This window comes from Peromyscus eremicus, chromosome 2 (assembly GCF_949786415.1).
Source record: "Peromyscus eremicus chromosome 2, PerEre_H2_v1, whole genome shotgun sequence".
In the NCBI taxonomy this organism is placed as follows: domain Eukaryota; kingdom Metazoa; phylum Chordata; class Mammalia; order Rodentia; family Cricetidae; genus Peromyscus; species Peromyscus eremicus.
In genome coordinates this window covers 140,658,339-140,673,673 of record NC_081417.1, presented here as the reverse complement: position 1 = coordinate 140,673,673, position 15,335 = coordinate 140,658,339, and positions in this window count along the sequence as shown.

Genomic DNA, 15,335 nt, shown 5'->3' with positions numbered 1-15,335 from the left:
AATTAAGCTCTATTGAATAATGGAAGGGAGATTCCTTAGATCCAGTGGCCCTGCCTACTACCCCGATCTATGCAAATCTTACCCTCATCCCAACACGAATTTGCCGCCCCTCCTGGAAGGAAGCACCTTAGCTAATTAGGGTTACCTCTGTCTGCCACTTGTCTGCCTAAGGATCAAACTATACCATCTCTACCCCAACGCCGCCCATCTAACGAGAGAGAGAGAGAGAGAGAGAGAGAGAGAGAGAGAGAGAGAGAGAGAGAGAGAGAATTGCTGTTATTATTTCTCCTATAAAAGACAAGCCAAGAAAGCACACACCTTTTTTTTTTCTTTTTTTTTTTTTAAAGAGACGTGCTTGCAGGTGCCAGGACTGGCGTGGAACTTGTGTAGTCAAGCTGACTTCCAAGTCTATTCTGCTCGGCTTCTTTGTCACTAGAATTAAAGGTGTGCACCACTGTGTCTGGTTTAACAGCTGACCCTCTTTTGACACCACACTATTTCTCTGCTTCTCAATATTTCTTTTTTTTTTTTATGTTTTGAATTTCTCTCAGGGGTTGTTTTTTTTTTTTTTTTTGCCTTCTCACAATCCACTGGAGGAAGTTTTGTTAAAGACTCCAAGAACAATGGCCAATTTTCTATTCTCTTACTCAAACTATTAATAGCATACATGACTCAGTTACCCATTTCCTCCTTTCCCAAAGAATTTCTTCTGGTGGCTTTCAGGGCATTGAGCCCTCCTGACCTGTCCCCTGGACATCTCTTCCGCACAGATTTTTGCTTTCATGCTTCTGGAAAGTCCAAGAGCCCAGTTCTTGGGTCTCTTTTTCCAATGTATGATCATTCCCCAGGTGACCTCAAGTCTCAAGATTTTAAAAGCCACCAGTATGTTGGCAACTCCCCAGTGATCTTCTCAAAACACCAGGTTCTTTATAACTATTAGATGTGTAATAAGCATATTAAATGTCACATGTCCCAACCCAGACTTCTGATGTGTCCACCTAAACCTCATCTATAAATGGCAACCTCATTCCTCCAGTGCTCAAGCCAATGATCCTTGATTCCTCTCTCTCAGTTCAGTTGGTCCTCCTTTAAAGCAAAGGTAGAATCCAGTTTCCACTGCTACCATGTAGACACAAAGCTACCTTCATCTGTCACTGTGCTACTCACAAGAGCCTCTTAGCTGTATAGCCTATACCCACATTTGCCTTCCCTTAACCTAGTGTCTCTGTTCTGTAAATAAGAAACGTGAGTCTTTGAGAATGTAGATGGACACATCTGCTTTTGTGATAAAAGTAAGCATTTCCCCAAAACATCACTATATGATCTAGCAACTCTACTTCTGGGCACATACCCCGGAGAACTGGAAGCAGAAACTTGAACAGATAGTTAAGCACCCATGATCATAGGAACATTATTTACAATAACCAAAACATGAAAGAAACCTAAGCGTCTCTTGGTGGGTGAACGGATAAACAAGATACAAATGTGCTTATAAAGGAATATTACCCACCCTTACTTGAAAGAAAGAAATTCCAACCTATGCTAGACCATGGGTGCACCTTGACGATGTTATGCTAAGCAGAATGAAGCAGACACAAAAGCATCACTATTGTATTCATTGAAGTGAGGCACGTAGACTAGTCAAATCAGAGACAGAAAGTAGAAGGTTGACTAGAAAGGCTTGGGAGAAGGGGAATATAGATTTTTGTTTAATGGGTACAGGGCTGAAGCTCGGGGAGATGAAAATACTAGATAGGTGGAGATGGCCGCACAGTAACGTGAATGCATCCCACTGCCGGACTAATTCAGCTTCCAAATCATTAAACTGAAAATGGTTAAGATCTGTGTGTGTGTGTGTGTGTGTGTGTGTGTGTGTGTGTGTGTGTGTGTAGGGGGGTTTGTTATGTCTTTTGTTTTTTTGACTAGAGGATTGTTTTTTGTTTTTTAGTTTTTTGAGACAGGCTTTCTCCATGTAGTTTTGGTGCCTGTCCTGGATCTCACTCTGTAGTCCAGGCTGGCCTTGAACTCACAGAGATCTGCCTGCCTCTGCCTCCCAAGTGCTGGGATTAAAGGCGTGCACCACTGCCGCCCGGCCTTAACTAGAGGATTGAACCCAAAGTGTCGTGGATGCCAGGCAAGCACGCTATCGTGAGTTACATCTCCAGCCCTGAAATGGTAACTTATGTTATCTTACATATAAAAATATGTCAATCAGATCTCCACTTCCCTCTTCCCACAGTCCTTCAATGTCTTCCAAAAGGCAGTGTCTGTTCACCAAAGCCTGTGAGCACCACATTCTCCTCTGCTCCCTCTCTGGTTGATGTGACCTGGCACCTGCTGCCCTCCTTGGTCAAAGTCCTTCATATACCTCGGCTGCTTTGATTGCCCTGAAAATTTCTGGTGCTTTCCTGACCCAGAACCTTGGAATTGGTTCTTTCCCCTTAGAATGTTCTTACCTCAACTTTTCTTTCCCACTCTGACCACATTGTTGAAACCTAAAGCTTGTGTGTGAGAATGGCACACACCTTTAATTCCAGCACTTGGAGGCAAAGGCAGGTGGATCTCCATGAGTTTGAGGCCTGCCTGGTTTACATAGAGTTCAAACAAAAACAACAATACCACTCAAGCTAATACTACATAAGCTCACATTCCCAGTACAACCATCTTTCTTCCCTGCGTTACTTTTCTCCAAACCAATCACCATAGTGAATATTGGTTTGTTTGTTTATTTTTAAGAAATTACCTGCCTCTTCTGTCTGGAAGTGTGATTTCCACGAAGACAGATTTTTGTCTCTTGGCTGCCTGTCCAACCCCCAGCACTTAGAACAATGCTTGGTGTGAGATGTACACTCAACAGTCGTAGAATGAATGAAAGAATAAGGACCGGGAAAGCGTGGACAAAGACAAGACTCCCATGGGACGCTCTGGAGCAGCTAAAAATGCAGAGGACAGTCTATCAGCATCAGCATCCAGGTTCTGAGACTTCTGGACATGAGGAGAGTTGGCAAGGTTTTTTTTTTTTTTTTTTTTTCTTGTGGAGCTGGAAGATCAAACCAGGGGCCTCGAATGTGCCAGATGCGTGCTCCACCACTGGTTGCACGCCCATCTTACCTGTGTGCCGTCACCAAAGGCTTTGTTTTCTGTTGACTTTTGCTTCTGAATTTTGTCTTTTACGTCAGACTCTGTGGGGGCTGGAGAGATGGCTCAGCAGTTAAGGGCCTGCTGCTCTTTCAGAAGATCTAATTCCTAGCACCCACATGATGGCTCACAACCTTTTGTAACTGCAGTTCTAAGAGGTCCAAGGGCCTCTGCAGGCACTGAGTACTCACAGAAGCACATGCATACATGTGCAGGCAAAACACCCATACACATAAAGCAAAAATGAATCTTTTTTTTTTTGGTTTTTCGAGACAGGATTTCTCCATATAGTTTTGGTGCCTGTCCTGAATCTTGCTCTGTAGACCAGGCTGGCCTCAAACTCACAGAGATCCACCTGGCTCTGCCTCCCGAGTGCTGGGATTAAAGGCGTGCGCCGCCGCCGCCGCCGCCGCCGCCGCCGCCGCCGCCGCCGCCGCCACCACCACCACTGCCCAGGATAAATCTGTTTTCTAAAAGATAGGGTCTTGCTATATAGCTGCCTCCAAACTTGGAGTGTAGCCTAGGTTGTCCTGAAACGCCTCATCCTGCCTTCAAAACAAAGCCAGCATTCACTTTTACCACCTCTACAACTCCTGTGGAGACCCAAGCCCCCGGGTTAATTGGAAGAGCCACAGAAGATCTGGGGTTATAGATATGCACCATTGAATTAGGATCATATTAAACAAGAAATCTTTTATAAATTAAGAAGTTGATATTCAGAGACATAGACTCTCTTCCCAAGGCCACACAACTGGGGAAGGCTAGATTTCTGATGTGAGCCTGAAGCTGTCTATTCCAATCAAGTTTCTGGGACTGGAGAGGTGGTTCAGTGGTTAAGAGCACTTGTTGCTCTTGCAAAGGACCTGGATTCAATTACCAACACCCATATGATGGCTCACAACCATCTATACATGCATAGATGTGGGGTATTCACCAGAGAAGACTGCTAAGACATAGGTTTAAGCCAATAGAAAGTCTTTATTAGGCAGCTCGTGATTGTGCTGGGTGTTTGGGATCCCAGTGTAGCCTGGAGCCTTTCTCAGGGTAAGCTTTTAAGCACAATGACCATGTCCTGGGCTGATATACTTCAGTTAACAAGAACAGTTAGCCAGATGTGGAATTACAGAAGTTAAAATGCAGGGTTAGTACATTTAGAGGCTTTCCCAGAACTGTGGACTTTGATGGATTAGGCCTTTGTTTTAGTTTTGGCAGGTGGTGCTGTCTGCCTGCTGAGTTTTACAGCCTGAACGGTACTTCCATCCTGGAGTCACGTGTACTAAGGACTGGAGCCTGTTACACCCAGTTCCAGGGAATCTAACAAGCTCGTGAGTGGTGCACTTGTATGCATACAGGCAAAATGTCCATTCACAATGTAAAAAAGTAAATCTGAAATTACGGTTTTAAAAACCAAGTTTCTGCCCCTCTCACAAGTTATGCCTTTACTTTGTCCTGCCCACCCACCCAGATAATAAGCTGTGAATAGTCAAGGACTGTTTCCTACCCATAAGTATAGTCAGCTTTAGCTCACGGCTTCGAGCCTAGCACAGTGCGTGCTCACAAAGTCCTAAGGTTATTAGACAGAGAAACGCAAAGTGGTCTAATCTTCCTCATCTCTCCATTCCCGAACCTTGATACTGGACTCCTCCCCTTCACTGGCATCACTTCCAGCAAAGAGTGGATTTGGACTCAAAACCCAGTTCAGCCACTTTCCAGCAGTGTGGCCTTTCCAGACTTTGGTGTCTTCGTCTTTAAGATGGCATTCAAACTGCTGTTGTTGTGAAGATTACATGTGTTAACTATCTTCCCCTTACCCTTGTCCTCAGAGCCTAACAGAATGCTGAGCCCTGGTCAGAAAACTGTGATGATTCTCCTCCTGGGATCCAGGCTCGTTCCTAAGAAGCCCATACACCGACCCACCACTAGATGGCGGTGTGTATTCATTTATACGAGATACCTCTTCAAAGATCCTAGCAGGGAGTGGTCCGGGGAAACTTCCAGATCCTTGGAGAGATCTGGTTTTTCTCAGTGAAAGGCACCATGCCTTGGATGATCCTGAGATGTGACTCAAGCCTTCTAGACCTTCTGGAAGTTTCAGTGGCACAAGCTCACACTGGTTCCACTGTGGCGACACCAGCAGAGAGTTGGCAGGAAGGATTAAATAAATTGTATAATCTGGAGCAAAGTGAATGTACCTAGCTGGTCAGGTAACATGGTAACATAAAGCTAACTCAGTGGTTCTTGTGCTGCCTTCTAGAACTGACTGTTAGAAGTTCAGAATTTGAAGCCAGGTGGTGGTGGTGATGGTGCATGCCTTCAATCTCAGCACTTGGGAGGCAGAGGCAGGAGGATTCCTGTTAGTTCGTGGCCTGGTCTAAAGAGCAAATTCCAGGACAGCCAAGGCTACACAGAGAAACCCAGTCTAGAAAACTCAATAAATAAGTAAATAAAATAATTTTATTTAGTAGACAGCCAGAGCTACATAGAGAAACCCTGTCTCAAAAACACCAAAAAAATTATTTTATTTTCGTGTGTGTGTGTGTGTGTGTGTGTGTGTGTGTGTGTGTGTAAGTCAGAGGTCAATGTTGAGTGTTTTACTCATTTTGTTTTCACCTTATTTTTTGAGATAGAGTCTCTCTTGAACCTGGAACTCACCTATGCAGCTAGACTGGCTGGCCAGCAAGCCCAGGGATCCTCCTGTCTCTGCCTCCTCAGAGCAGGGATGGCAGGTGCACACTGCCATACCCAGGTTTTGAGTGAAAGCCCCGGTGTGCGGCAGGTGGAAGGACCATAGGGGCGTAGACCGAGGGGGCTACGCTTTGTAGCTTGGATAATGTCACATGCTATAGACACTGAGCGTGGAGCTCCAGACTGTTTTCCCTGCTGGCCTGGGCTCTGCTTTGCTCACGCTGTCCTTACTGTATCCCTTTTAGAAGAGGAAAGTGTGGCCTGTGTCATCATATACTGACAACATTTAACGTATTTTTTGTTTTTTCAGGAGAAAATAGTTAAGAGTTTGTGTAGTGTAGCAATTTCCTTTGAAATTAAAGTCTTCCACCTTTGGGGACTGTAGAGATGGCTCAGTGGTTCAGAGTATTCCTGCTCTTGCAGAGGGCCCTGGCTCAGTTCCCAGCGCCCACATGATACCTCACAATCATCTGTAGCTCCAGGTTTGGTATCTGATGCACTCTTCTGACCTCTGTGGGCACCAGACACTCACATGTTATAGATACATATCCACACATGAAGGCAAAACGCTCATACACATAAGTAAATCCAAAAGAAAATTTAAAAAAAAAATCATTTTGAAGAGAAGCTCCTTGGCTGGGCGGTGGTGGCACACGCCTTTAATCCCAGCACTTGGGAGGCAGAGCCAGGCGGAACTCTGTGAGTTTGAGGCCAGCCTGGTCTACAGAGTGAGATCCAGGACAGGCACCAAAACTACACAGAGAAACTCTGTCTCGAAAAACTAAAAGAGAGAGAGAGAGAGAGAGAGAGAGAGAGAGAGAGAGAGAGAGAGAGAGAAGCTCCTTAAGACACAGGTTGTTAAATGGACGGTCAAACAACAGGATATTCCCAAGGGAGGTGAGAAGCTCCATCATGCAAGGAAACTTGATAAGCTCAGGAAATAAACAACATAAAGACTTCAGGAAGGCCCTGAAACTGACCAGATTCACTTGACCCCTCCCTCTCCAGGCATATATAAGCAGTAAGGACTGCTGAGAGACTCTCACAGCAGCCGAGCTACCTGGAAAAGACACTCTCCAATGTGTTGAGAGGCTGTGCAGTGTGTTCTAGGTTTCCAGTGTTTATGACCTGTCACCCATGTGGGGTGGGCTTTTGGTGATGCAATCGTCTTTGAGGCATTCCTGCTCCTGTAAGTGACCCCTCACCATAATCCTGTGAGTAATCCCAATAAAATTTATTGATTAAGCAAGATGGACTTTGGTGGTAATTTGTTCTGTCCTTGGCTCTGCATCTGTGATGAGTAGACTTTTGTTCATGTCTCCTCAGGAATAGTGTCACACAGCAAGGTCTTAAAAGAAACTTTGAACTTTTTTTTTTTTTTGAGACAGGGTCTCACTGTATCACTCTGGCTGTCCTAGAACTCACTATGTAGACCAGGCTGGCCCCAGAGTGCCACCACACCAGGGCTTACCAAATATTCTGGATACCAGAAACTCCACCATGCCTTTGCCTCATATGAAGCCATGAACCAAAATGAATCCTTCTTCCCTTGGGTTCCTTCTGTCAGGGGTTTTGTGACAGTGACAAGAACTAACAGGCTTCCCCAGGAAGACACTCCAAAGTGTGTGGGGGGGGGGCACAGAGAAGACAGAAGAGCAAAATGGCAGAAAAGCAAGATTTTGGTTTTTCTTTTTTTGGTTTTTCAAGACAGGGTTTCTCTGTGTAGTTTTATGCCTGTCCTGGATCTCACTTTGTAGACCAGGCTCGAACTCACAAAGAGCTTCCTGGCTCTGCCTCCCGAGTGCTGGGATTAAAGGTGTGCGCTACCACTGCCTAGCTGAAAAGCAAGATTTTATGTTACAGTCAACAGGACGGGAATCTTTGAGCTGATGCAGGCTACGGTGATATTTTATTTGTGCCGAAATGTGATTTTATTTGTATATTAATAAAGTTGCCTGGGGATCAGAGCTAAGAGCAAGCCGTTTAGCAGAAGTCTGGCAGTGGTGGCACATGCCCTTAATCCGATCACATGGCAGGCAGAATCTCTGTGTGTTCGAAAACACAGCCAAGTGGTGACCCGAACCTTTAATCTCAGTAGAAACCATAGAGACCTAGAGGTCTGTATAGATAGTTGGTGACAAGGAAGTCATGTGGTTGGGTTTAGAACCAATGAGAAGGCAGAACAGAAAGGCAATAAAAAGACAGGACTCGGGAAGAAAGTCTTTCTCTCAGGGGAAAGATGGCAGCTAGTGGTAAGATAAGGTGGTCTTAGCTCTTGGCTACTGCTCTGATCTCTGGGCTTTTAACTCTTTATTTGGCTCTGTGTTTCTTATTTAATAAGACCATTTAGAATTACATCTTCAGCAGGCTGTTTGGATTGATCAGGAGACGAACTAGCCTGTGGTCAAGATGCACTAGCCTGTGGTAAGAGATATACAAGCCTGTGGTAGTTGACCTTTGAGGGCAAACTAAGGGAGGTTTCTGGTAAACAGACAGCCGCCTTATGAGATCTGAATGCTTTACCATCCTCCTGTGTACCTGGCCAAGTCCTTCTGTTTCGGGACAATGTCACCAGCACTGCCATTTTGGTGTGATGTTTTAGATCTACCCTGCCGCCTTTTGTTGTTGATAAAGGGCAAGGACAGTCCCCTGGCTACTTCCTGCTGGTTGGGTGTTGAGAAGGGGGCTGTCTACAATGCTGGGTCAAAATAGGGACTCAAGCTGGCAGGTGGTGGTAGGAGACCCAAGGAAATTCCATCAGAAGAACTGGTTTACTGACTGGTGGGTTATTTCACTAATTCTCTCCTAAAGGAACCTGAAGAGACAAGAGGCAATTATTATTATGAGAAAGATAGAAATCAGTGGACAGCCTGACTGGAGGCACATGCCTTGAATCCTAGCACTTGGGAGGCAAAGGCAGAGAGATCTCTGTGGATTTGAGGCCAGCCTGGTCTGCAAAGCAAGTTCCAGGACAGCCAGGGTGGTTACACAGAGAAACCTTGTCTCACAAAACAAAAACAAAAACAAAAACAAAAAAAGAAAAGAAAAGAAAAAAGAAACCAGTGGGCTGAGATGGGTAGAAGCCAGGGGAGACCATACAGAAAGGCAAGCATGACTTTCAGCATAAGGGTGTTGTGGAATAATCTTTTTGTGCACTGTAAAGATGTGTCTTTGCCGAGCCAGGTGATGATGGCACATGCTTTTAATCCCAGCACTCGGGAGGCAGAGGCAGGAGGATCTCTGTGAGTTTGAGGCCAGCCTGGGCTACAGAGCGAGTTCCAGGAAAGGCACAAAACTACACAGAGAAACCCTGTCTCGAAAAACCAAAAAAAAAAAAAAAAAAAAAAAAGTGTCTTTGCCAAGGCACCTTCTGATTGGTTTAATAAAGAGCTAGATGGCCAATAGCTAGGCAGGAAGGGGTTAGGTGGGACTTCCAGGTAGAGAGAGAGAAGAGACAAGGAATCTAGGCACAGGAGAGATGCCAGAGGAGAGGACACAGACAGAGAGGACACAGGAGGTGTAGATGGAAGAGAGGTAAAAAGCCACAAGGCAAAACATGGATTAATACAAAAGGGTCAAAGTTATAAGAGCTAACAAGCCTAAACTATAGGCTGAGCTTTCATAATTAATAAGTCTCCATGGAGCCATAAGTTTCTCTAGTCCCACCAGGCCCTGCTGTCCTATGTTTCTCCAGTCCTGCCTGGCCCCATAGTCCTACAGATGCTTATAAAATAATTACTCAGAGCCGGGCGGTGGTGGTGCACGCCTTTAATCCCAGCACTCGGGAGGCAGAGGCAGGTGGATCTCTGTGAGTTTGAGGCCAGCCTGGGCTACCAAGTGAGTTCCAGGAAAGGCGCAAAGCTACACAGAGAAACCCTGTCTTGAAAAACCAAGAAAAAAAAATTACTCAGAGACTTAATATTAATTGCAAATTCTATGGCCTATTGACTCAGGCCTCTTGCTAGCAAGCTCTTACAACTTAACTCAACTCATAACTATTAATCTATGTATCGCCACGTGTTCCGTGGCTTTACCTGCGTTCCATTACGTGTTGCTCCTTGGGACGGTGGTTTGGCGTCTCCCCTTACTCTCCTTTCTCCTTCACTGTCTCTTCAGGATTTTCCCGCCTGGCTCCAAATACAGCCAATGCAGCTGTATTTATTGCCAATGGGAGTAACACATATCCACAGCATACAGAAAGACATCCCACAACATCTCCACGTCATTTTTTGTAAGCTGGTGGCCCAAAGAAAAATCCATCAGCATAAGGGCTTGCTGGTGTTACAGGACCACCGAGGCCAGGGAAGTGAGCTGGTTTGGGAGCAGTTGCAGGGTTGTGGTTAGTTCATGGATGGTGTCTGTCAGCTGAGGGGAAGTCTCCTGGGACAGATATAGACTAGGGGCAGAAAATAAAGTTAAGGAGCTTACGGGGCCTTTATCTTGGGAGTATGCTTGAAATTTCTGCCCTGAAATCCTCGTTGTAGTGGAAGCAATCAAACGTGTCTAGAAACAGCATGAACACGGAATCATGTCATTGAGCCATAGCTAAATAAAGCCGGAAAAGTTATAAACACGATGGAAACATGAATGGTCATCTGTGATAAGACAAACATTTCCTGGCAGGAAAGAGAACAAAGGGGAAGAAGAACTTGAGGACCTGAAAGATGGTTCTGGGACAGAAGGATGAACATCCTTCAGCCAGGACATATAACTGTTACCAAAGGCTTTAGTAGCCAGTTCACAACGTCAGGGCTGCTGAATTGTCCAGTGACTGTAGGGCCTGTCTTTGGGATTTGGAGTAAGTAGGAGTTAAGAGAAGTCAGGAGGAGAAGAGAGGAAGGCCCTTTAGTGGTTCTGTCAGTGAAAGTGTTTCCCAAGGCTATAGTTTGTGGAGGCATGCTGGTAAAGGGAAAAATCTAGGACACTACGGCATGGCCTGCTTGGCAGAAGCCAGTGGAGTTGAGAAATGAGCTTCCATCTATGAGCCAAGAACAGACAGGACATGGCCGAGGGGAAACAGAATGTTGTGGGGTTTTGTGGGTAAAGTGTTTCAAGTGATTCTAGACAGGAGTGGGTGAGCATGGTAGCCTTGGGAAGAGTGTAGCGGGGTCGAGAGGAGGTCAGGAATCCAGTGAGATATTGGGATTTTCTAGGAGGCTGATGTGAATGAAAACGTTGAAGCTTAGAAGGGGGCAAAGTCTTAGGGGCTCTTGTGCCACAGGAACTCCTTGAGCCAGGGCGGTGGGAGGGTGAAGAGAGGCTGACCAAAGGTGAGCTTAGTGGCCTCCCGGGCCAGCAGGGAGGCTGCTGCCGGCAAGTGTAGGCAAGGTTGCCATTGTAGTGGGTAGCCATTCCAGCTTTGGTCTGGAAGTTCCTGGCCTTAATAATTTCACCAATATGCCATCCCCTAGCCGTTGGACCTAGCTGTTTGGAAAAACAGGCAACAGGGACAATGGTAGGTCCTCTCATCTGCTCCAAATCCCCAGAGCCAGTCCCCACTTTTCAGCAGTATCAGGATAAAGCATTGGTCAGTGTCTGGGGGAGTCAGCACAGGACCTGTATGAGTGCTTCTCAGAGGTGAGAGAAAACAGGCTGGCAGGCTTGGTGTGAGAGGCTCAGCTGGGGCGGTGGTGGTGCACGCCTTTAATTCCAGAACTCAGGAGACAGAGGCAAGAGGAGCTTGGTGAGTTCAAGACCAGCCTGGTCTACAGATCGAGTTCCAGGGCAGCCAGGGCAACACAGAGAAACCCTGTCTTGAAAAACAAAACAAAATATGGTAAAAGACCCAGAGGCTCATAGAGGGGGCAAGCAAAGCAGGGAACCCAGGTTCTGATGTACCCTGCCAGGCGTACAGAAGGAGAGAATTTCGTTCTTGGTGGATGGAGGTGTGAGGGACTGCAGTTCGGCAGATACTCTATGACTGAGAGTGAGTTCATGGCTGTTAGAGGACAAGAGAAAGTCTAGATACTTGATCTAAAGGACAGAAAGCTGAGGTTTGGAATGGGAGACTCTGGGTCCTTTGTCTCCTAAGAAGTTGAGAATAAGTGTCCAGGAGACAGGTCAAGAGAAAGGAAGTCAGTGACTGGCCTGGCTGAAGAAATGGGGGTGGGGGGTGAGGGTATCTTGGAACCCCTGGGGAAGGGTAGTTCAAATAAGCTGAGATGCTGTTCCAATGATAGGGTCCTCCAGGTGAAGGCAAAGGGGTCATGTGAATCTGAGTGTAAAGGAATTGTAAAGAAAGCATCCTCAGGCTGGAGAGATGGCTCAGTGGTTAAGAGCACTAATCGCTCTTCCAGGGGACCTGGGTTCAATTCCCAGCACCCACATGGAAGCTCACAACTGTATGTAACTCCAGTTCCAGACTACTTGACACCCTCATACAGACATACATGCAGGCAAAATGCCAATGCACATAAATAAAAATAAAAAGAATACTATTTAAAAAGAAAGAAAGAAACTTAAGGTTGGAAACGGTAAAATGAGGGGTAGAGGAGGGAATCTGAGAGACTGTAAGGGTTAGGCATCACTGAGTGTATAGGAAGGACTGCTGTGTTAATAATCCTGAAGTCCTGGACAAGGTAGTATGAGCTATTAGCATTTAGGACAGGAAACATAGGGCGTTAAAGGATGAGGGAGTAGGCTTGAGAATATCGTTATTAAGAAGGCTGGGCAGTGGTGGTGCACGCCGTTAATCCAAGAAACCCTGTCTTCAAAAAACAAGCAAACAAAAAGAAGGCATTGTAGGCTGGGCAGTGGTGACACATGCCTTTAGTTCCTGCACTTGGAAGGCAGAGGCAGGCAGATCTCTGAGTTTGAGGTCAGCCTGGTCTATGAAGCGAGTTCCAGGACAAGCCAGGGTTATACAGAGAATCCCTGTTTCTAATAATAATAATAATAATAATAATAATAATAATAATAACAATAAGGCATTGTATGATACATTTTAAGCCTTGTCTATTATGGGTGTGGCTGGAGTGTTGGTTCTGTGGTTAAGAGCAATTCGGCTCTTACAAAGGACCTAGATTTGATTCCCAGCACCCACATGATGCCTCAAAATAGTTTGTAACTCCAGTTCCAGGAGATCCAAAGCCCTCTCCAGCTTCCACAGTCACCAGTCATGCACATGGATTCCAGAAGAAATCAGGAAACAAAAGTCGGTAAAGGAAAAAAATGGATGCATTTACATTTTGGTCAAACCTATGAGAGAAAGAAGTCTAATTTCTTCATGTTTGTGCATACAACGTACTCATTGGGTAATCATTTCAACCCCCACTTTTTTTTTTTTTTTAGGTTTTTCGAGACAGAGTTTCTCTGTATAGCTTTGCACCGTTCCTGGAACTGGCTTTGGAGCCGAGGCTGGCCTCGAACTCACAGAGATCCGTCTGCCTCTGCCTCCTGAGTGCTGGGATTAAAGGCATGTGCCACCACCGCCCGGTCACCCCCACTTATTTTATCTTTTTAATTTAACATTTTAAAACATCCTGTGTACATGGATGTCTGTGAGTATGTGCATGCGCATGCAGGTTCCCCTGAGGCCAGAAGGGGCATCAGATTACTTGGAGCTGAAGTTACAGGTGGTCGCTAGCAGCCTGATGTGGATGGAATGTGAACTCAGGCCCTATGCAAGAGCAGTACATGCTCTTAAACACCGAACCACCTCTCCAGCTCTATGTAGGACTTTTGCTTTTTTTTTTTTTTTTTTTGGTTTTTTGGTTTTTCGAGACAGAGTTTCTCTGTGTAGTTTTGGTGCCTGTCCTGGAGCTCATTCTGTAGATCAGGCTGGCCTCGAACTCAGAGACATCTGCCTGCCTCTGCCTCCCGAGTGCTGGGATTAAAGGTGTGCGCCACCACCCAGCAGGAGCGCTGATTCTTACCTTTTGAGCATCTTGGTACTTACTTGTAGTTTTGTCCACTAGCTCATTCCTTGAAAGAGAGAGCTGAGACCACAACTCCCATCACCCCGTCAACGCTGGAGCCTTCAGAGCGCATCCTCCAGAGGTGGGTGCCGGGACCATTGAGGAACCTGCTGGCTGGAGGGCCCGCCTTCTTCAGTCCAAGCTCTCCCACCATTGGCCGACTCCCTCGCCCCTCTCCGGAGGGCGCAGGTGAATGAAAAGGGGGGCGTGTCGCTACGCGCTGATCGTTGTCGGTGGCTGGAACCCGTGCCAGGTGAGAACCCAGCATCCGGTGCCGAAGCGGCTTTCGTTGGTTTTGGGGAAAAGTTGGTTGAGGGCACCTCGGGAGGCTGGCTCAGGGGACCGGGTGTGGGTAGCAAGCACGCTTGCCTTTCGCAGCCTGCTCTGGACCTCCCGGCCCAGCAACTCCCTGGACCCCAGCTGCGCAGAGGGGCAGACCCTCCCTCTTCTTGCTTGGGGAGGGCGGACACGAGGCACGTGCCTCCTCCCTGGCTGTGGGTGGTCCTCCCCGTGTGGTCCATGTGGGAGTTCTAGCTTCTGCTCGTTCTGATCCTGAACCATACCTGAGTGCCAGGGCTTGGCCAGGCTTGGCCAGTGGCCGCCTCGGCCATGGTCACTTTGCCAGTGGGAAGACACGGGAGAGGCAAGGCCTCGGTTTCCACAGCCAGACACCAGGGACTGTGCCCAGTACCTGGTTCCAGTGGCCTCCTCAGGTCGTCTGACTCAGGATGGATTGTTGCCTCTGTCTTGAGAGCAGTTGAGCAGGAGAACCGAAATCGCAGTTGGTCAGAAATTCTACCCCTGCAAAGGGTCGGAGGAGGGAGTGGCTTCCTGGTTAGCGCCAGGTTTGTTACCGGGTTTGGGGAGATCAATAAACAGTGGTTAACGATCTCCTCTCTGGAATCAGTTGAATATGGATTCGAAATCCTGGGCGTGTAATCTGTATCTTCGAACCTCAGTTTCCACCTCTGAAAACTGAAAATACTCTGCACTGTGGTAGTGTAAGGCTAACGTGGTTGTCAAGTAGTTTGCTTAGCCCTCTTGGGGGTGTGTGAGTGTGTGTGTGGCTTTTCGAGACAGGTTTCTCTGTGTAGTCTTGACTGTCCTGGAACTCTCTCTGTAGATCAGGCTGGCCTCGAGCTCACAAAGATCCACCTGCCTCTGCCTCCCAGTGCTTAGATTAAATAGAGCTTTTTTTTTTTTTTTTTTGATTTTCCGAGACAGGGTTTCTCTGTGTAGCTTTCCTGGATCTCGCTCTGTAAATAGCGCTTCTTAATGAATGATGCACAGGAAAGTCTAGCAATTTTTTTTCTCAAGTTGGTGGGACTGGAGGAGAGTTGTTGGAAAGAGGGGGCTGGCCAGGCAGTGGTGGTGCACACCTGTAATCCTAGCACCGGGGAGGCAGAGGCGGGAGGGTGGAAGCAAGTTCAAGGCTAGCCTGGTCTACATAGCCAGAGTCTATCTTAAAAAAAAAAAAAAGCAAAATGAATGGCGGTAAAAGGGGGACAAGCAAAAGTCAAGCTGCCTTTTTTTTTTTTTTAAATGTATGTGTGTGGGTCTGGGCCTTGGAATGCTGCTGCCCACGGAGGCCAGAGA